Genomic DNA, 22234 nt, shown 5'->3' on the forward strand with positions numbered 1-22234 from the left:
GCGTTTGCGAGGAAGGCTACACGTTCGCGAAGGGCTGGAAGGATGTGCATCGCGTTCGCGAGAAGGGGAGCGCGTTCACGTAGAGGAAGTTGGGCAGCTGAGTTTCAGGGTGTTTTGTTCATCGCGTTTGCGAGAGAGGGAGCGCGTTTATGAAGGGTTAGGCTGAGAAACCATCGCGTTCGCGAGGGTCAGGTCGCGTTCGCGTAAGAGAAATTTTGGTCAAAGTTAATTTGTGCTTCGTGAATGCGAGGCGTTGACCGCGTTCGCGAAGAAGGAATTGAGGCCTGGGCAGAACGTTTAAATAGTCATCTTGTCCGCGATTTTGGGGGTTAACTTCCACCATTTTTGAGCGATTTTGGAGTTTTTGAAGCGGATTGAAGAGGGATTCAAGGGGAAACACTTGGAGGTAAGATTCATGGACTTAATACTCGATTTTAGTGTGAATTCTACCTAATTAATCATAGAAATTAAGCCTAAAATTGAAGAACTAGGGCTTGAAATTGGAGACCTAGAATTTGGGATTTGATGGGTCATTTGGGGTTGGATTTTGATGCTTTTGGTATGAATGAACTCGGGGAGTGATAAGGAGTCAATTGATGTGATTTTTATCGGAATCCGAGACATGGGCCCGGGGGTCGGGTTTGGCCAATTTCAGGATTTGTTTTGTAATTTGATTTCTTTCGAGTGAGCTTTGTTCCCTTAACATATTTTGATAGTTTTGCACTTATTTTGGTTAGATTTGGAGCATCCAGAGGCCGATTCGAGGGGCAAAGACATCGCGAGCTAGAGATTCGGACCGGGTAAAGGTGAGTAATGATTGTAAATGTTGTCCTGAGGGTATGAAACCCCGGATTGCACATCGTTGTGCTATATTGAGGTGACGTACACGCTAGATGACGAGCGTGGAGTCGTGCACTGTTGGGAATTGTGACTTAGTCCGTCCCGAATGACTATTTTACCGCGTATTTGACTGAAAACTATTTGCTATCATCATGTTTGGGGTTGAATGTCATATTTGGGCCTCGTGCCAACTATTTGAACCCTTAGGGTATTTTTTTACTGATATTTTCTCACTGTTTTGACTTTATACTTGAACTCAGTCATGCTATATTCTACTGTTTTCATAACTCAGCCATGTTTACTCTATTTTAACACTTAAATGATATTTTAAATGATATTCTGGGCTGAGCATTATGTTTTACTGTTGCCCGAGTGGCTTGTGAAATTCTGATTGAGTAAGGCCGAGGGTCTATGTTGTGAGGAAACACTGATTATGATTATGAGGCCGAGGGCCTAAGATTTGTACGACACGAGGTGACTTGTTGATGTGAGGCCGAGAGCCTAGTGATGATGCCACGAGATGGCTTGATATTACGCTTGGGACGTAAGGGGCCCCTCCAAGAGTCTGCACACCCCCAGTGAGCGCGAGTACCCATTGTGATGTGAGATATAGCCCGATGGGCTGGTGTTGTTCTATGATATTGCCCGAGGGGCAGATTTTGTTGACATTGTGCCCGAGGGGCGATCCTTTATTGTGTTTATCTTTCCTAGTTGCATGTCAGTTACCTGCTTAATCGTTAAAAGGGCATTTCATAAAGTTTAAAGTGAACTAAAATGACTTTACATATCTTCACTAATTAACTATTTTTACTGCTTCATTATAGCCTGTAATGTGCCTCACGTGATTTCATATTTCTCAGTCTTTATTTATGATTATTACTCACTGAGTTGGAGTACTCACTTTACTCCCTGCACCCCGTGTGCAGATTCAGGTGCTGTTGATCCTGCTTGCGAGGGTTGAGAGCTCCCGGCAGATTTCAGAGTTCACGAGGTAGCTGCTCGGCGTCTGCAGGCCCGTGCTTCTCCCCCTTTATCTCATTTCCTTTATCTTGTTAGTGATTCTGTAATAGCTTTGTAGACGCTTCAGACTTGTAGTATATTGATAGATGCTCATGACTAGTGACACCCCGATATCGGACTGTGTTGGTTTTATTTTCCGCAACTGTACTGTTTCACCTTATCTTGGGATATTTATTATGTTTAAGACTAATTTGTACTACTTTAAATTGCTTAAAATGAATTGGGAATGTGTCGGCTGACCTTGTCTTCACGAGAGGCGCCATCACAACCGGGTTCGGGTTTAGGATCGTGATAATTTGGGAGGATACAAGAATCGGCAAAATATTGATTACAAACGCAGCTATTTAAAAGAGGGAACAAACAAAGTAGACTACAAATATTTTAAGGAGGAAAGAAAAGGAAGCTGAGAGGAACGAAAGAGGCAAAGCACAATGTGATGATACTTGATGGCTATTTTGAAGGCCTATTTATAGGTAAAAAGAGAAGACTAGAGTATGACAAGTATACAATACTTGTCTTCAATTCTCATGCAAGAATGTCATATGGAAGGACATTTGTCCACAAAATGCTATATGGAAGGACATTTGTCCAATTTTTTGGAAATATCACAACAGTTCCCCCATATATTTTTAAAAAATTCATATAAAGAGGAGTAAGATTTGCTGGATTTGTATGGCCCAAATGCAATAGGTTTGGTGTCTTCTGGATTATGAACCAAACTTAGATCAATAAAATTTAACTCACATAATTACTGGTGAAATATAATAGTTCTATGAACCAATAACTCTTATTGTAAGTCAGAGATTTTATGAATCACATTTGACTCCCAGTAATTTTGCTATTCAGCGCGGTTTTGCGCCCAATAGGCCATGCGCGTGCCTGGTTATTCATGAGAGCTCTAGAGACTAGGTCAAAATCTCATAGGAGCGGCCCACTCCACTCTCATATAGGTGAATTCATCAAGTGTATACTGCTTTTAAATACACCATCCATAAGGACTATGAATTTCATTAAGAGTTATAACTCAACCTCTCAATTATTAGCAGTCAAGCACTCTCTTTTAGTGTATCAGTGCCAATATTGACAACCCATATGAACCTACTTTATGGGATCTCCAATCACATAGTTTCGGTTACCATCTCTATTAACAACATGTCAGCCTTAACCCTATCTCTTTTGAGGTTTGAAAAATTAATTTTCTTCCCACAGGTTTAGTCAGAGGATCGGCCAAATTTATCTCTGACTTCACATAGTCAATGGAAATTATTCCATCTCTCAACAGCTGTTTTATGACATCATGTCTCAGTTTCATGTGTCTACTTTTACAATTATAAGATTTATTCTTCGTTATAGCTATTGCTGCTTGGAAATCACAGTGTATAGACACATGAGGCAATACGTCCTTTATTAAAGGTATATTAGCTAAGAAGTTTCTTAGCCACTCAGCCTCAGAGCCAGCTAACTCTAGAGCTACAAACTCTGATTCCATAGTCGATCTAGCAATGATCGTCTGTTTAGCTGATTTCCACGATATTGCACCACCACCAAGGGTGAATACATAACCATTAGTGGATTTTATCTCATCTGAATCAAAGATCCAGTTTGCATCACTGTACCTTTCTAAAGTAGAAGAAAATCCACTATATAGGATACCATAATTCATGGTTCCTCTCAAATATTTCATTAGTCTATTTAATGCAGACCAATGCTCTCTGTTGGGATTATGAGTATATCTACTCAGTTTACACACAACATAGGCTATATCAGGCCTTGTAAAATTCATTAAATGCATCATACTCCCAATAATCTGAGCATATTTAGACTAAGCAACTGGGTGAGTCACCATTATTCTTTTTCAACTGAGAGTTAGCATCAAAAGGAGTGCTCACAGATGTGACATTAAAATATTCAACCTTCTTAAGAAGTCTCTCAACATAATGTTCTTGAGACAACATTATTCCATCTTCACTCCTTATAACTTTAACTCCCAATATTGTATTTACTTCACCCAGATCTTTCATATCAAAATTAGCAGACAAAAATAATTTAGTAATTTGCACAATATTTAAATTTGTACCAAATATAAGTATGTCATCAACATACAAACACAATATCACATTATCATTGTCTACCACTTTAGTATAAACACATTTATCCACCTCAACTGAAGAAAAACCGTCTCTCAGTAATTAATTTACTGTTCAAATTTCTCATATCACTGCTTAGGAGCTTGTTTAATTAATTTACAAACTTTATTTTCTTGTCCAGGAATGACACAACCTTCAGGTTGAACCATATAAATTTCTTCTTCTAAATCACCATTCAGAAAAGCAGTTTTGACATCCATTTGGTGGGTAAAAAGCCTATGAATTGAAGCTAAGACAATTAAAACCCGAATAGAAGAAATTCTTGTCACAGGTGTAAATGTATCAAAATAATCTATATTTTGTTTTTGAAAAAATTCTTTTGCTACTAACCGAGCTTTATATTTATCTAAATATCCATGAGGGTTAAATTTCTTTTTGAAAATCCATTTACAACCAATAGGTTTTGCACCAGGAGATAAATCAGTTAAAATTCATGTATTATTTTTCATAATAGAATCAATTTCAACTTTTATTGCATCCATCCAATGTTTAGTATCTGAAGAAGATATAGCTTCAAAAAAATTTGATGGTTCATTATCGACAAGAAAAGTTTGAAAATCATTTCCATAAGGAAAATATTCTTTCCTAGGCCTTTTGCTCCTTCTCAGTTCCTCATTAGAGGTAATTTCATTATTTGTTTTAATAGTTGTATGAGAAATTTTATCAGATAATGGATAAATATATTCAAAGAACTCAGTATTCTTTGTCTCAATTATAGTATTGCAATCAAGCACATCACTTTTTAAAACAAGAAATCTATATGCAACACTATGTTCAGCATATCCAATTAGCTTGCAATCGGCAGTTTTAGAACCTATTTTTCTCTTTTTAGGTTCAGGCAAAAGAACTTTCGCAAGGCACTCCATACTTTTAAATATTTCAAGTTAGGTTTATAACCCTTCCACAATTCATACGAGTTTTGCCAGTTCTTTTATGTGGTATTCTATTTTGTAAGTGACATGCAGATAATATAGCTTCACCCCACAAATTATCAGGAGTATTAGAACTAACTAACATAGAGTTTATCATTTCTTTTAGTGTTCTATTTTTCCTTTCAGCTACTCTATTTGACTCAGGTGAATAAGGCGGAGTTACTTCATGAATTATTCCTTCTTTTTCACAAAAATCATTTAAAGACAAATATTCTCCACCTCTATCAGATCTGATTCTTTTGATTTTTCTATTGAGTTGATTTTCAACATCAGTTTTATAAGAAATAAAAGCATTAAAAGCATCATCTTTATTTCTAAGCAAATACAACTTAGTATATCTGGAAAAATTACCAATAAAAGTCACATAATATCTTTTACCACCTCTAGTCATAATCTGTTTCAAGTCGCCCAAATCAGTGTGAATTAAAGATAACAATTCAGTTTCTCTATTTACAGAAAAATAAGTCTTTCTAGTACTTTTAGCTTCAGCACATATTTCACACTTGTTAATATTATTTGAGTCTAAACGAGATATTACTAGTGACTGCATTTTCTTTATATACGCAACATTAACATGTCCTAGTCTAGCATGCCACAAAGAAATTGACTCAACCATATAAGCAGAAGAAGATGCATTTTTTTGCTAGTATCAAAAATATTAAGCATAAATAAACCATGGTTACAATATCCATTGCCCACAAAAATATTATTTTTGGTCAATACGACCTCATTATTTTCAAATGAAACCTTTACTCCAACTTTTCCTGATAACCCCACAACAACCGAATTGGTTTGGATATTAGGAACATGCAATATATCACTCAATGCTAGAGTTTTACCAGATGTGAGTTTGAGAAGAATTTTTCCTTTCCCAAGAACGCGAGTTGTTCTTGAGTCACCAAGATAAATAAATTCTTCTCCTTCCTCAATTTGGGTGAAAGACAAAATTTTGTTTTTGTCTTCACAAATGTGCCTAGTAGCACCAGAATCTATCACCCAATTTCTCACGTTGGCCACATTATTTATTTGGGAAATGACCTCAACAATTATATTATTCGCTTTAGTCAAATTTAATTTTGATTTAGCGAGATTGTCATTTATCCCAACTCTCCTCTTGCATTGAGGTGCATTTTTCTTGAAGGTTTTAGCATTGGATATGTGACCATGTCTATTTACATACCTGTGTTTTGACATTAGTGTCTGCCAAAGTTGTGGATGCAATAACGTATTTGCAACACCATGGATATCTGGCAGGATAGCTAGAATAGTAGCAGCAGAGACATCACCAAAATTGTTAGCACCATCAAAAATTTTCGCAGTAGTATTACTTGCCATAGTTTCTTAGATTGTTGGGAAATGACACGAAAAATTACAATAATAATACTGCAATAATATTATTTGTGAGCAGATGCACTAATTGGCTTGAGTCGTGCGGGCAATATCCTAAGAAACTATTTCAGCAATGTAAAATATTTTCCCAGGATTAAACAAGCCCATCTCCATTTGGGAGGATACAGGAATCAACAAAATATTGATTACAAACCCAGCTATTTAAAAGAGGGAACAAACAAAGTAGACTACAACTGTTTTAAGAAAGAAAGAAAAGGAAACTGAGAGGAACGAAAGAGGCAAAGCAAAATGTGTTGATACTTGATGGCTATTTTGAAGGCCTATTTATAAGTAAAAAGAGAAGCCTAGAGTATGACAAAGAAAATTAATAAGAAAAACTGGAAATAAGAGAAGCTAAGAAAGAAAGAGAAGAAGGTTAAGTGGAAAAGCACTTCTCATGGGATGATCATTGTGCAGTATTTATACTTGAAATTGCATGTAAATTTATAGTGCATGGCATGAAAGTGGCTAATCAAGTTTGCCACTTGGCATAACCTTCTAGAAGGCTACATACTCGCTCTCTGCCAGACTTACATCAAACGGATGCCATGCACGCAGAAATACTCGCTCTCTGCCATGTACTACGCATTGCTATTACTCATAATTATCAGCCTTTGATTGGGAAACAGAAAATACTCAACTATTTTACATTCTTGCAGGTTGATGCTACTTGAACTACATGTGCCCAAACTCCACCACACTATCAGGGAGGGTAATGGCGTGGCAGATGCTCTGGCAAAATATGGCAAACAACTGAACCATCACCATCATCAAGATGTCTTACTTTTTGAAAATCTCCCCATTTTATTTCCCCGTCTTTAGATTTTGATGTAACAGGGGCTATAACCCTGCGTTCAGTCCCCCCTATGTACTGTTCTACTTAAAAGTTCTAATGAAAGGCTTCCCCCCCCCCGCCCCCCCCCCCCCCCCCCCCCCCCCCAAAAAAAAAAAAAAAACTGATTTCGTCACTTATTTTGACTTTAACCTGACTTTTTGGAAGGGAAACAAGTAGAACCATATCGGATACACACATCTTCACATATATTTTTTGTCATAACTCAACCTCTTCTATTCAATATAGTAGCCATTTTCGAAGCTTAATTTGCCGTTTGCCCCATACAAGGTGGGGAACGAGAAGATTGAATCATGGATAGTCACTTAGTTTAAAGTGTCCTGCCTCTTTTAATTTGTTGTGGCCGAAGCACTTTCTCCTAATTTTAGAGGACCAAAAAAAAAAAAACACTAAAAAAGGGCAGAAAAGAGACGTCAAGCAAGAGAACCAATCCGCTCATGTCAGATATGTATAATAAAACCACCAGAAAGATGTTGGTGCTATATAGGAATATAGTATTTAATTTGGTTTGTGGAATATCAACTTGTGAATCAGCCAACAACGACTGTGGTGGATGTAGATGATTCCTCTTCAGGTTTGATTTTTGGGTATGAAAAAAATCTTGTTAGGAAGTACTCTTTAATCGGGACTTCAATATAAGTATTGGACACCGAATAAAAAACAAAAGAAAAATTTGAATCACCTATTCTGATTAGATGGTGATTCCTCTATTTTTCACTTTAGGTTACCATTTGTACATAGTTCATCTATACATGTAACAAAAAAAGAGTACAAAGTAGTATCATCTAATAACACATTATCTTCTTATATATGGTATGCAGGAGAGGATTAGTTGTGCTGGTTTAGTACGTATTCTCAAAGACTCATTTGAAAGAAACCGTAAATAAATGAATTTCATATTTGTTCTCTAAACATCATCAACTCCATGCCTTGAAGAATACTTATGTTGTCGAAGAGCTAGCACGAAACTGGTCTAGTTAACTGATTTTATATAAGGGAGAAAGTCTACAATTTTGTAGGCACTATACTGGAAGAAGTCCAAATTAATCAACTGCTCAATTTATTGCAAATCTCGAATTAGATTGCACACATGCTCTAATCAATGTATCAATTTATTTTGTGTGAGCATCCTACTTGCTTCATCGAACTGTCCACACTAATTTTTTAGTCTTACGTTAGGTTTGGCAAATAGAAAACCCAAAAAAAAAATGGCACCAAATAATCAAAATTATTTTCCTTGAAAATAGCAAAAGTATCCTTCTTCTCCCTTTTAACGGTTGCAACCATCTTCATAGAAATCACGTTCAATTTCCTTTCAAAAGTACCGAAAATTTTCAAAATCTCTTTACATCCTTTTTTGATTCTTTTTTTTATTTTCCCAGTATCAGCTATAACATATTTAGAGCAAATTTTAAAATACAAAAATAATAATATAATTGTGGGAGTCAATAAATTTTTGATATACAAAGATTTTTTTTTTGATATAAACAAAGAAAGAAAATAAATTTGTGATATCCATTTTGGTATACACATTATTTGATGTGTCATACACTGTGATATACAAATAATATAATTATTTTTATTATGATATTCATTGATATAGAGACAACAATAAAGTTTAAATAACAATATTTATAATTTCATATTTTAGATATACTAAGAAGGAAAATAAAATTTTAATATACACTTTGATAAACACAAAAAAAAATGGGGATTTATATTTTGATATATACATTATTTTTGTGATAAATATTTATTTGCTATCTGATGTCAATATCTATTACTAGAATTTTTTTGAGTTAAATATGTGTGTATATTGTCACATCGTGCCAAAATCCCATTCTAGATTGAACATGGGATCCAGGAACAGAGTTGTGGCAAGCCCATAGATGCTAATGTTTAATATTGGGCCAGGAAACTAAAGCAACTAGAGGCCCAAAGGTATCAACATTTGGGTAGACAACGCAACAAAGAGATTTTATCTAGCTATATTATAATAGAAATATATTTACTACTTTCATTTAGGTTCCTTATTAATTACTTTATATATCTATATTTACTAGTTTTATATAAAACCATAAAAAGAAAGAAATGAAACATACTTTAAATATTGGGTATCTGTTACACATAATTCCCTACATTTAAAATACTCTTCCTTTTTCCAAGAAAAACTATATTTGTCACCCAAAATCATCACCTCTCTTTGTACTTACCCAAAATCATCACCGTAAGAAACTCACTGAACCCCAAAATCATCACCTCTCTTTGTACTTACCCACAGTAAGAAACCCATTGATACCTATAATCTTTCTAACCCAAAAATCTTGCTTACTCACTCCCCTGTTATCCCCCCAAAATTGCAGATTCTTTCCCCTTCCAAAGCTGTTGATATGTGATCTCTCTCTTTAATCGTCCAAAATCTCTTTCTTATATATATAATACAGAAGAAATTCGAAGATTTGCTCTACAATCAAGTTGTGGGTAGGCTTCACTCTACATTAAATTTGGTTTTAGGTTGAATTTCATAATGAAACTCGAGGAAGATGAAGTTTCGGAATTGTATTACGATTGTATGATAAAGGTATCATAATTGTATCTGAGTAGTATTTGATACATCAATACCCAAGACAATTCTTATACAATATTAATACAATTAAAATATAATATTGTATTATAATTTAAGTTTAGAGTTAGTTCTAGGTGGATGTTTTAAATTAGAACTTGAAAAAGATGAAGATGAAAGTTGTATCATAATTTAGAATTGTATCACAATTTGTACCTAAAGCAATACCTGATACAATACTAATACAAGTATAATACGATATTGTATCAGTTTAAGTTTAGAGTCGGTTTTAAGTTTTATCATAATTGTGTAAGAATTCTTTCAGGATTGTATCAAATTTGTATATGAATTATGAGTAGTTGTGAGATCGTGACGAATTTTACAGTTTGTATCACAAATATATGATAATTATATATTAATTTATTAGTATTGTATCATTTATTATTTTGGATATTAATATACCATCTACAAGTTATATACAATTGTTATACAAGTATGATACAATTACGTTTTACGTATTGATCTATCTGATACAATTTATATACAATTATGGTACACTTATCATTCAATTCCTGAATATTTCTTCATTTTCAGTGTTGTCCGGTTTTCCAGCAAAAGAACGATGCAATTGATAATTTAATAATATAAAATTATCGGCAATGGTGGGAAGAGAGAAGATGGAGATTCTGGACGTAGATTAAAGAATTTTGTTGTAACAAAAAGGAGAGAGGAGAAGAAAAACCTAGATACTTATTAAAAACTACAAAACATAGAGAACATTGGTAAATAAGTTTCTAATATAGTATAACTAGGTAAAAATCCTTTTCTGTGTAAACACTATCTTATACATGCTATCCTCAAGCCCAAGGCCACTAGAATATTCCCTTGCACAACTTATTGAAATTACCGGAAAGATTTTGACAAATAGCCACTTTTACAACTATCTTGAATATGACTCGATCTCCTCCTCCTCCTTCTTCTTCTTCTTCTTCTTCTGGGATTTGTATATATACCGAGTTTTTGGATCACTATTGAAGTAACACCCGTATTACATAAAAATTTGCAAGTTTACCTATTTTAGGATCAACTTTAAACTTAGCGGGTTTGAAGTTGGAGAAATTTGCGTATGGAGTTGAAAACTTAAGATACACTTAAGAATGCTTTAGTACGAAGTGGGTAATTTTTACGTGCACTTAAGACTTTTTAATCTGAAATGCAAATTGCCGAGAAGCAGGAACTTATTCTTCGAATTTTAAAAATCCAACATTCAAATCTACTCAAATTTACAACATAACTTTCATATTTCACAAAAAACAAACCGCAATAATCCATTTGTCAAAATAACAACATATCTAACAAACCTATTTTGCAATTAAGAGGAGGAGGAAGAAGAGAGGCTATGTAGTAGCGAAGAGAGGAACACCATGTCAGTTCAGTACTGTAAAACACTAACCACCTTAAAACCTGCTCACAAACACCATATAAATTCACCTGTCACATTTGTTTTCTCAGCAACCTAGAGGAAGAAGAAGAAAAAACAGGAGAAAAAATGTGTGAAGTCATTTATATTTTGGGTACTAGTTAAATATTTTTAAAAAAAAGTAAATACAAGTTAATTAGAAATGTTCAAATAAAATGCCCCATGAAATTTTCCCCTCTTTTTCCCTCTCTATCCTCTAATTTTTCGGTAAAAGCATTACACATTACTGTTTATCTTTTAAATGCCCACTTCCTCAAATCACCACATGAAGACACCATGGCAGGTGTCACATGCACGTTTTCTGTCCGCCGAAACCAACCTGCGTGGCAGCCAAGTCCCGCACTTGACTTCAACCTTCTCACAACACTCACCCAAAATTACAGTAACTTTGGACTTAGATTATTTTTAGGCAGCTTTTAACGTAGTAAGTTTAGGAATGATTTAGGCAACGAAATTTAGTAAAGGCAACAGAAAATTAACAAGAATACAAGGCACAATTATATGAAACTCTTTTTCCAACTTTGTATTTAACTCGAGCATACAAAGAAACTCAAACTCGAAGTACAATGCCATGTACAAGAAGATCACTCTTGACCCTCAGATTTTCTCACAAGACTACTCTTAGCCTTAAGTGTTTTCACTCTTGAAAATAGAGTCAACATGCACTCATACACATTTTTCTCACCTGTGACCCAAGCATAAGGATTCTGCCCATTTATAAAATATGAGACAGCCCCTTTACCTTACACTTGTCGCACTTAGACTTATACACTTGTCTCACTCTGCCCACTATTTTAGCCTAGTATAGTTGACATACCTCAACTACTAGGATCATGTAAATCATGATAATAATAATGGGATCATATCCCCAAAAACATGCTAACACTTCTGCCAGCTTTTTAGCAAAAGCCAACTGCTGCCCATGTTCACAGCATGTGCCGTAACCACCCTTAACTTGGTCAATCTGAATCTTGCTGCCATTTTCGTGCCTTGGCTTGAATCAGGCGCCAATGCCTTGTACTCAGATGCATTGTAGCCGCATTTTGCCTATGCCATTGCCCACGAACATGGCCCTTTGGCGTGCACCAATGCCATGACAAGTTTGTCCGCGCACTACCTTTCATTGCACTTTAGCCTCCCTTTGCTACTTCGTTTTTGCCTTGACTTGGCATCACTGCCTCATGCCTTGATGCCTTTTCCATGATCAAGTGTCACCCTCAGCCTGCATCTCATTGTCAAGCCCTTGTCAAGCTGCCTCATCTCCGTCAAATCCTTGGCCATTACTTGCCCGTTTCCCTTTTTGCCTTGGTGCTACTCGTGCACCTTAGCTTGGCAACACTCTTACTGTCCCATGACAACGCTCTCATTGTCAAGTCAAGCTCAAAGTGACAGAGTTCTAACAAACCACCCATACCCTTTGCAACTCGACGTCCTCGTTGAGGTTAGCTCAATTTATGAGTCCTAAAGGGTTGACAAGCAATGCCCCTTGGCCTCCCTTCTCTTTAGCCACAATTGCATTCACTCCAGCCACTTGTTTGTTGCTGTCCATTGCCTTTAAAACAGCCCTCTTGTCCGCGACAGTCATAACATTAACACTGCCTTTATCGGGTAGTCCGTTGCTTGATGTGGCCCATCACAAATGAAATAACCACTGAATTTGCTGCCCTTCTCCTTGCTCTTTGAAGTTCCAGCCTCTTGCCTTCCCTTTCCCTTATCTTCATTAGCATTGTTATTTTCACATTTCTTCCACTCTTTGCCTTGTCCTTCTTTCTGTCGTTTGGACTTTGAAGTAGAAGTCTCATCACTCAAGTGAAAATCGCCCAATGCATCAGCCGCAACCACAACATTTGCGAGATTTTGAATATTCTGCCTATGCAACTCCAATTGTGCCCACTGTTGCAGCCCGCTCATGAAGTTGTGCAATTTGTCTTTTTACGACATATTTCTGATGCTCAACATCAAAGAAGTGAAATCTTTGACATATGCTCTCATTGATCCAATTTGCCTCAACTTTTTCAGTTTGTCCCTAGCAATCCAAGACGTATTGCTAGGAAGGAGATGATCCTTCAATTCCTTTTTAAGCCGCTCCCACGACTCAATCTTTGGTCTGCCCAAACTTTCATCTTCAGCCACGCGAGTGTGCCACCATAACTTAGCATCTTCACTCAAATACATGCTAGTCAAGGTTACTTTATCCTTCTCATCTTGCACACGAATAGCATGAAAGTGCTGCTCCATATCCCAAAGAAAATTCTCCAATTCACGTGCACTCCTTACACCACCAAATGCCTTAGGTTCAGAAATTTTTATCTTGAGACAATAAGCACCACGTTGAGGAGCATCCTCGCCCACAGCATGTCGCAACACCACTTTCTTGCTTTTCAAATCCGTACTGTCTTGACTTAGCCTTGCCAATTCTACCTCAAGGAAGGCAAGCCTTGTCACGAGAGTTTGAATTTCTTTACCTTCAGGAACATTTCCAACCAATGCCTCTAGTTTTGTTAACCTTTCCCGCAGTTCGTTGTTACCACCGGCCATGTTCTCAAATAAGACCATGAAATCTGCCACTGCCCATCGTGTCTCTGTCACAAACCTGCTCTGCTCCGATACCAGTTGTCACAAACACATTTTCTGTCCGCCGAAACCAACCTGCGTGGCAGCCAAGTCCCGTACTTGACTTCAGCCTTTTCATAACACTCAGCCAAAATTACAATAACTTTGGACTTAAATTATTTTTAGGCAACTTTCAACGTAGTAAGTTTAGGAATGATTTAGGCAACAAAATTTAGTAAAGGCAACAGAAAATTAACAAGAACACAAGGCAAAATTACAAAAAACTCTTTTCCCAACTTTGTATTTAACTCGAGCATACAAAGAAACTCAAACTCGAAGTACAGTGCCATGTACAAGAAGATCACTCTTGACCCTCAGATTTTCTCACAAGACTACTCTTAGCCTTAGGCGTTTTCACTCTTGAAAATAGACTCAACATGCACTCCTACACATTTTTCTCACCTCTGACCCAAGCATAAGGATTCTTCCCATTTATAAAATATGAGACAACCCCTTTGCCTTACACTTGTCGTACTTAGGCTTAGACACTTGTCTCACTCTGCCCACTATTTTAGCCTAGTGTAGTTGACATCCCCCAACTACTACGATCATGTCAATCATGCTAATAATAATGGGATCATTTCCCCAAAAACGTGCTAACACTTCTGCCAGCTTTTTAGCAAAAGCCAACTGCTGCCCATGTGCACAGCATGTGCCGTAACCGCCCTTGACTTGGTCAATCTGAAGCTTGCTGCCCATTTTCGTGCCTTGGCTTGAATCAGGTGCCAATGCCTTGTAGCCGCATTTTGCCTATGCCATTGCCCACAAACATGGCCCTTTGTCGTGCCCCAATGCCATGACATGTCTATCCCGCGCACTGCCTTCTGTTGCACTTTAGCCTGCCTTTGCCACTTCGTTTTTGCCTTGCCTTGGCATCACTGCCTCATGCCTTGGTGCCTTTGCCATGATCAAGTGTCACTCTCAGCCCACATCTCATTGTCAAGCCCTTGCCAAGCTGCCTCGTCTCCGTCAAAGCCTTCGCCATCACTTGCCCATTTACCTTTTTGCCTTGGTGCTACTCGTGCACCTTAGCTTGGCAACAATCTTGCTTCCTTATGACAATACTCTCGTTGTCAAGTCAAGCTCAAAGTGGCGAAGGTCTAATAGCAGGTCACCTACATATGATCATTTGTGTGTTTTGGTTGTTCTTGTGTTACGCTAATATTTGCGACTATATGGTATAAGTTAAGTCCATGCGTCACTTAATGTATTTCCCTTGGTTATCTATCTAATTATGATTTAAAAGCTTTTTAAGGGGAATGTGTATAATTTATAAAGAAAACCCCGTTCGTTTTGGCAAATAATAAACATTAATAAAAATGGGGACATAAATTTATAATATGGATATATAAGAAAAAATCTCAACTATATAAGAGTTTTCGATGTTTTACCAAAAAGTACGGGTGTACAAATGAAATCGATAAATCGCACCAACCCGATAATCCCAGATTTATCTTTTAACATATTGTTTCAAGCTTGGACTTATAATTTTTGGATGCTCCAATAAGTTTTATAGTCCATAAATATTAGTAACTCAAATAAATCCTAAACCAAAATCAAATCAATACTAATGAAAGACATTCAATTCAATTGTACTATGATTGAAAATAGTATTGGATATCTGTATTTTTAGCTTATCCATGCTATAGATAAAAGGGAAAAAGGTCAAATTTGTACCTCTACTTTGATAAATTATTCACGTTTATACCTCGTTCTACTTTTCGTCTAAATATGTCCCTACCGTTAGCAAAGTAGATAAAATCGCCCCTAACCCTAACAGATCTCCAACGTGGCAATGAGATCCCTTAATTAATCTGCCAACTAGACAAAATATCAACCCAAATTAAAAGACCCATGTCCGACCCAACTATCACAAATGAATGGGTCAAAATCTGGAAATAAATGGACGATGACAATGAAGAGGTCTCTAACAAAATAGTACAAAATGATGATTTTTCCCTATCAATAGTGCTGGTTTCTCCATTTCAAATCATCGTCTTGAATTTATAAATGGATTCTAACTGATCAAAGATCGAATTACCGACAAAACTCCGATGAGTTTCTTCATTGCTGGTAAGACAACGAATGGAGAATCGCCGAAGTTTCTTCCGGCCAAACTTCGATGAGTTTCTTCGCTGATGGTTTTTGACCATGGTTGAACATCTCTCACTTAAATGGGCTTGAATATGAAACCAAAAAGGAGAAAATGGGTAAAATGGGCATAAGGAAAGAGAATAAGTTGCATCCAATTTGAGCATGCTAGAAGATTTTGAGATTTGAGAACAGTAAAAAAGAGAAGAAAAGAAAAAATGGGGTGGAAGGGAGATAGCAGGTCAATCTGCAAAATACCAAACATTCCGGCCAAATTTGAATATGGTACTCCAAATCCTTTTTTCTCGAATGATGATACGCTATTCAATGTGTATTTAGTTTTTATTTTATTATGAAATCTTCTAAATTTTTCAAAGTGATTTTTTGTTTTCTGCTCACAATATTTTTTTTTTTGGTAAAATTTTCAGTTGGTTATCTTATTATGAGCCATAATTTCCTGGCCATAAATGGAAAAGAAAAAAGAAGGAAGAATAAGATCTGGAAGAGAAGAAACGAGGAAGAAGAAAAGATGTGGTTGAATACTTGAATTAAAAGAGAGAGAGGTGGGACCCATAAGGTGGTTGGATAGTTGGGTTAAAGAAATGGGCATGGGTCTTTTAAAATTTGGTTGATATTTTGTCTAGTTGGCAGATTAATTGAGGGGTCCATTTCCACGTTGGAGATCTGTTAGGGTTAGGGGCGATTTTATCTACTTTGCTAACGGTAGGGACATATTTAGACGGAAAGTAGAACGAGGTATAAACGTGAACAATTTATCAAAGTAGAGGTACAAATTTGACCTTTTTCTCTAGATAAAATGCATAACTTATTTTTCTTTTAATGTTTAGTCATGTAAATAATAGTACTTATTAGTCGTACTTATGTTAGCAACTTATTAGTAATTTTAAATTATGTTTGCTTTCCTTATGTCTTATTAATAATATTTATTTTATGCAATTTTATTATTTTTATTGTCGAATATTTTAGTACAATGCCAGAACTCATCTCATATTTATGTTATTTTAATGAAAAATACCTTATATAGTTCTGTCTTATTAGGATTAAAGAAATATTTGGAGCACAAAATTCTATATTTTGTGCTATGAAGACTTTATGAAAAAAATCCCGAAAACTTGAAAAATTCGAAAAAAACCGAGACTAAAAAATCTGAGTTTTATTGGTTTGGTTTGGTCTTTAGATTTAATAATCCAATACAATTGGTTTGGTTTGGTAATTAGAAAATTCGAACCAACCCGACCGATGTACACCCCTACCAAAAAGTATATCCAAAGGCATGTTTACCTCAATATATAATTATTTTTCAGTGAGAACCTTTTTTACATCAATTAGTGTACATGCATGTGTAGTATTGGGATAAAATGGCCCAAAGATACTCTTAACACGGTGTGATATTATTCCTCTTTGTGCCAAGCCTGCACAGATTTTTCCAGAAGGCCTCACACCATTAAGAGTATCCAACTCTCTATAAGTAGAATCGTTTTTCTTTCTACTTTCAATGTGGGACTTTGTTCACACACACCCAACAATCTCTCTCTTGAACTAGGTTCTACATGACCCATCACCATTCATGGGCTAATTTGGAGATTAATTGTATGTCACCCACATGAGCTTGAGTATTTACAGTCATCGAAGCCCAAAGACTGTGTATGCGTCTTCAAAGCTACGGGTAAAGGTCGTAAACCCCGTAGACAGGAAAAGGCACTAAGCCAGGCCCCAAGCTACACTCTACCATCTCCATAGTCCCGTCGTACCATTGGCTCTGACACCAGTTGTTGGGATAAAATGAAATGGCCTAAAGATACTGTTGGCCTAAGTAAAGTTTGTTTTGATGATTGACAAAGGAACTCAAGCATGAACCAGGTCCATACATAGTGTACACAAGCACAGGCAGTTTCGAGCACAAGGCATGCACGTGAAGGAGATAAGCTTAAGTGGTTACATTTGATATCTCCTGAACGAAAAAGTTGCATAAGTGATAAGGAGAAGGACTCCTTACCGAAGAAAACTCTATCCTAGATAAGGGAAAAGTTAGAAGTTGAAGATAACTGGAACTCTTCTGCCATGGAAGAGAATAGCATTAGAACTCTAGTTATTTCCTATTCTACTAACTCTATAAATTGCAGGATGTTCTCATTTTATAGGTATGCATAAACGTTGAAGTTAAACGTGAGTTGAGAGCAAAATATCAAGCCATTTTGCAAGCAATTCTTGTGCGATTCAAGTGTGCGAACCTGAAGCTACATGAACTAGATAGAAGAACTAATTTCAAGTGTCTGTCTTTTACTCTAGTTTCATTGTAGTAGGTGTTTCAAATTGTACCTTTCAACTTTATCTAGAAACAATTGTTGTAACATCTCGCATTTTCGTATGTTAAAATTTCGTCTTCAGTTAATTGACATAGACTCGGGGATGAAATTATCTTGAGGTTAACGTATTTATGCTATTTATAACAAGCGATAAGTAAGTGCCATGAAGGGTAAATGGTACACGAATCAAAGAAAATGAGTTTCGTTGATGGTTGTCGATTTGGGATAAAATACGATCCGAGCTATAATACCTGATATTTATGGACTAGTACCATACAAGGTACCATATGACCATGATAGTATGATGTATAAAGTATATAAAAAATAAGTAGTATTTTAAGTAATTTGAAATAATTCTTAATTATATGGGTAATTGGTTAATTATCAGATAACGGGATATTACCTAATTAATTAATGAATGATAAGATAAGGTTAAAAAATCCCACCCCCACGTGGCAGGAAGCCACTACTAAGAAATATGACTCTTAGTCATATTGGATTAGGTGGCTATCTAATGTAATAAAACATTAACTGTACGACATTCAAGGTTTGGTTTCATTTATACAAAGTTTGGTTTCTTTTGGACATAGGATAATAAAGTAAGAAATCATAGACCTTTCTTCCTAATTCAAAGCATTTCAAAAACAGACGCTAAAACTCATTACAACAAAGCTTTTAATAAAATTTCTTGCGACCAAATCAGTTCCAGCGAGAATTATTAGCACCTTAGAAACATAAAATTTTGCGGTTCTAAAGGAGTACAGTGCAACTTTTTTCAAGAATAAATTTTTCCCTACTCCATGTATGTTAAGGCTACCCCTGCTTTCCTTTTGGTATGGTCCAAATGATACAAAAAGAAATGAGCAAACGCACAACTTTCATAAACGACTCTATTCATAGAATACTAGGGGTCTCTATGTTCTTGATTCCCCACGTGACACATTATTATATCTTCTGTTTATTGGTCGCAGAATAATATGCAGTTGATAAAGTTTATCCGAAAAGAATGTCGAGATTATTAACATATTTTCATGCATTTTATTCATTTATACATGTACATTGACCCATGACCAGATGACATTATATACGCGTGTGTATATGTATATATATATATGTATGTATGTATGTATGTATGTATGTATGTATGTATGTATGTATGTATATATGTATATATGTATATATGTATATGTATGTATATATGTATGTATGTATATATATATATGTATATGATATATGAGAAAAGGTTACGGCGTTATATACATACACTACCTGATCAGTTGGTATATGTTGATGATTTTGCCCACAGTGGCCAAGATGATATGATGGGATGCCCTCAGAGGCTTGATGATGTTGTGTACATCTATATCTATGCATGACACGACATTTACAATCACGTGCATGATATTATAACTGTTTTGAGATTTGCAAAGTTATTTAGACTTACAGGCGGAATTCCTTATTCCATGTTTCATCTATGTCTCTTATGTACTGATTTTCATGCCTTACATACTCAGTACATTATTCGTACTGATGCTCTATTTTCCGGAGCCTGCGTTTCATGCTCTCAGGTACAGGTAGGCAAGTTGACGGTCCCCCTACTTAGGATCCTTGATCAGCGAGAGTTGGCGTGCTCCACTTGATCTGGAGATGCTTTTGATTTTGGTACGATATGCTAGTATACATATATGGGTATGACGTGGCCTAGTCCCGTCTTTGTATAGTTGTATTTTATATTAGAGGTCTATAGACAGTTAGTTATGTATAATTAGATAGTATGTGACCTTGTCGGTTTCCAGTTTTGGGTATATAATTGTCTATAGCAGCCTTGCCGGTTTGCCTACTGTATTGCGCATGTATATGTACATATGTCTTTTGGATAAGTTTCCCCCATGTATGTTATTCATGCTTATATCTTAAATGCATGATTAAGGATGGTCGACATGTAGGATTCGGGCACCCGTCGCGGTCCATCAGTTTGGGTCGTGACAAAAGTGGTATCAGAGCAGTTCTGTCCTAGGGTTTCTACAGATCGTGTCTAGTAGTCTTGTTTATGGGTGTGTTGTGCGCCACACTTATAGAAAGGAGGCTACATGACATATAGGATGTTATCCTCTCTTTTTATCTTAGATCGTGAGATATAAGAATTCATGTTCCTAATAATATGTTACGTTTTCAGTAATGCCTTTGAAGGCTACAGCCGCCCCGAAGGGAAAGTCTGTGGGTGGTGAGACTACTAGTCAAGCGCCACGAGTTACCACGACTCGAGAAGAGTCTCATAGTGAGATTTCATCTCAGAATTCACATACCCCGCCCTCTCCAGAAGAGTTCCGAGGGCACTAGCTCCAGTGCCTACCCCTATTCGTTTAGCCCCTCAGCTAGATGCACCGAGTTAGGAGATGAGAGATGCTATTCAGCTGTTAACTCGATTAGTAACCGCATAGGATCGACGTTATAATGTAGATATTGGTCATGCAAATAGGTCCATCAATGCGAGGGTTCGTGATTTCATTAATTTAGACCCTCTGGTATTCACTGGAGCGAATCCAAATGAAGACCTTTAGGTATTTATCAATAGAATGCAGAGAACTTTGAGTGTAATGAAAGCCATCGTAACTGAGTCAGTTGAGCTAGCTTACTATAGACTTCAGGATGTTGCAGTTAATTGGTACGAGTCTTGGGAGTTGTCCAGAGGTGAGGATGCCCCTCCAGCAGTATGCCAGGAGTTTACAGAGGCTTTTCTTTGTCATTATCTGTCACCAGAGCTTAGACTGGCCAGAGTTGATAGGTTTTGACCCTTCAGCAAGGTAACATGAGTGTTCGGGATTACAGTCTTCAGTTTGATTTGTTGGCTTAACAATTGTATGTTAGTCTCACTTCAGCCAGACATGGATATTTCTCATATTCAGGCATACACTCAGGGTGTAGAGGAGCGTAAGCAGAAATAGAGGGTCGATCGTGAGCATGATAGGGCCCAGAATAAGAGAGCGAGGTCTTCGGGTCCTTCTAGTGAGTTTCGAGGTAGTCAGAGACAATAGTACCCGAGGTACCTAGCCCAATCATCGGCTAGCATACCCTCTTAGTTTGGCGTTAAGAGATTTGATCGTTCCACATATTCAGGGCCTGGTCAGAATTCCAAGGCCTCGAGTTCTCAATATAGGGGTGTATCAAGTTAGATGAGGCTACCCTTGCCACGATGTGCTTGATATGGAAAGCAGCATGTCGGGCAGTGCCGTATGGGGTTGGGTGTTTGTTGTACTTGTGGTTATCCGGGCCATGTTATGAGGGATTGTCAGATGAGAGGTGATGCAAGCATAGCTCAGCCAGCAGGATCTGTAGCTGGTTCGTCCTTATCAGTACGCTCCCCTGGGCAAGGTTCACAAGCACCAATCGGTCGTGCTAGAGGTAGAGGCAGAGCATCTAGCTCAAGCGGTCCTCAGAACCACATTTATGCGTTGGCAGGACGATAGGATCAGGAGTCATCGCTTGATGCTGTTACAGGTATATTATCAGTCTCCTCATATGATGTATGTTGATAACCAATTTTTTCCTGTATATTTTTAATATGCAAAATACTCTCAAAAGAGCATGTATGTGCATATATAGGTATGTCCCAAGGTTTTATTATTTTTCTCTTAATTTTTAAAGATTTTTAAATCAATTTATTGCCCTATTTATCAAGAAAAACCTAGTAATTATCCCCAAAATTATCATTTTGGGTGCTTAATTTATTGTATTCTCATATTTATATTAAAATATAGCTAGCATAATTTTTTCATATTTTTACAAATTTATTTAGTATTTTTAAAGCTAAATTGCATATAATTGCAATATTGGCCTCTTTCAAGATTTAATTGTAATTATATTTATAAAATCGACTCCAGTATTTTTAATTTGATAATTATGTATTATTAATCATTTTAGTACCTTTAATTTATTTCCAAAAATTATTTTACTATTTTTTATAAAATAAATAAGGAAA

This window comes from Nicotiana tabacum, chromosome 6 (assembly GCF_000715075.1).
Source record: "Nicotiana tabacum cultivar K326 chromosome 6, ASM71507v2, whole genome shotgun sequence".
Classification (NCBI taxonomy): Eukaryota; Viridiplantae; Streptophyta; class Magnoliopsida; order Solanales; family Solanaceae; genus Nicotiana; species Nicotiana tabacum.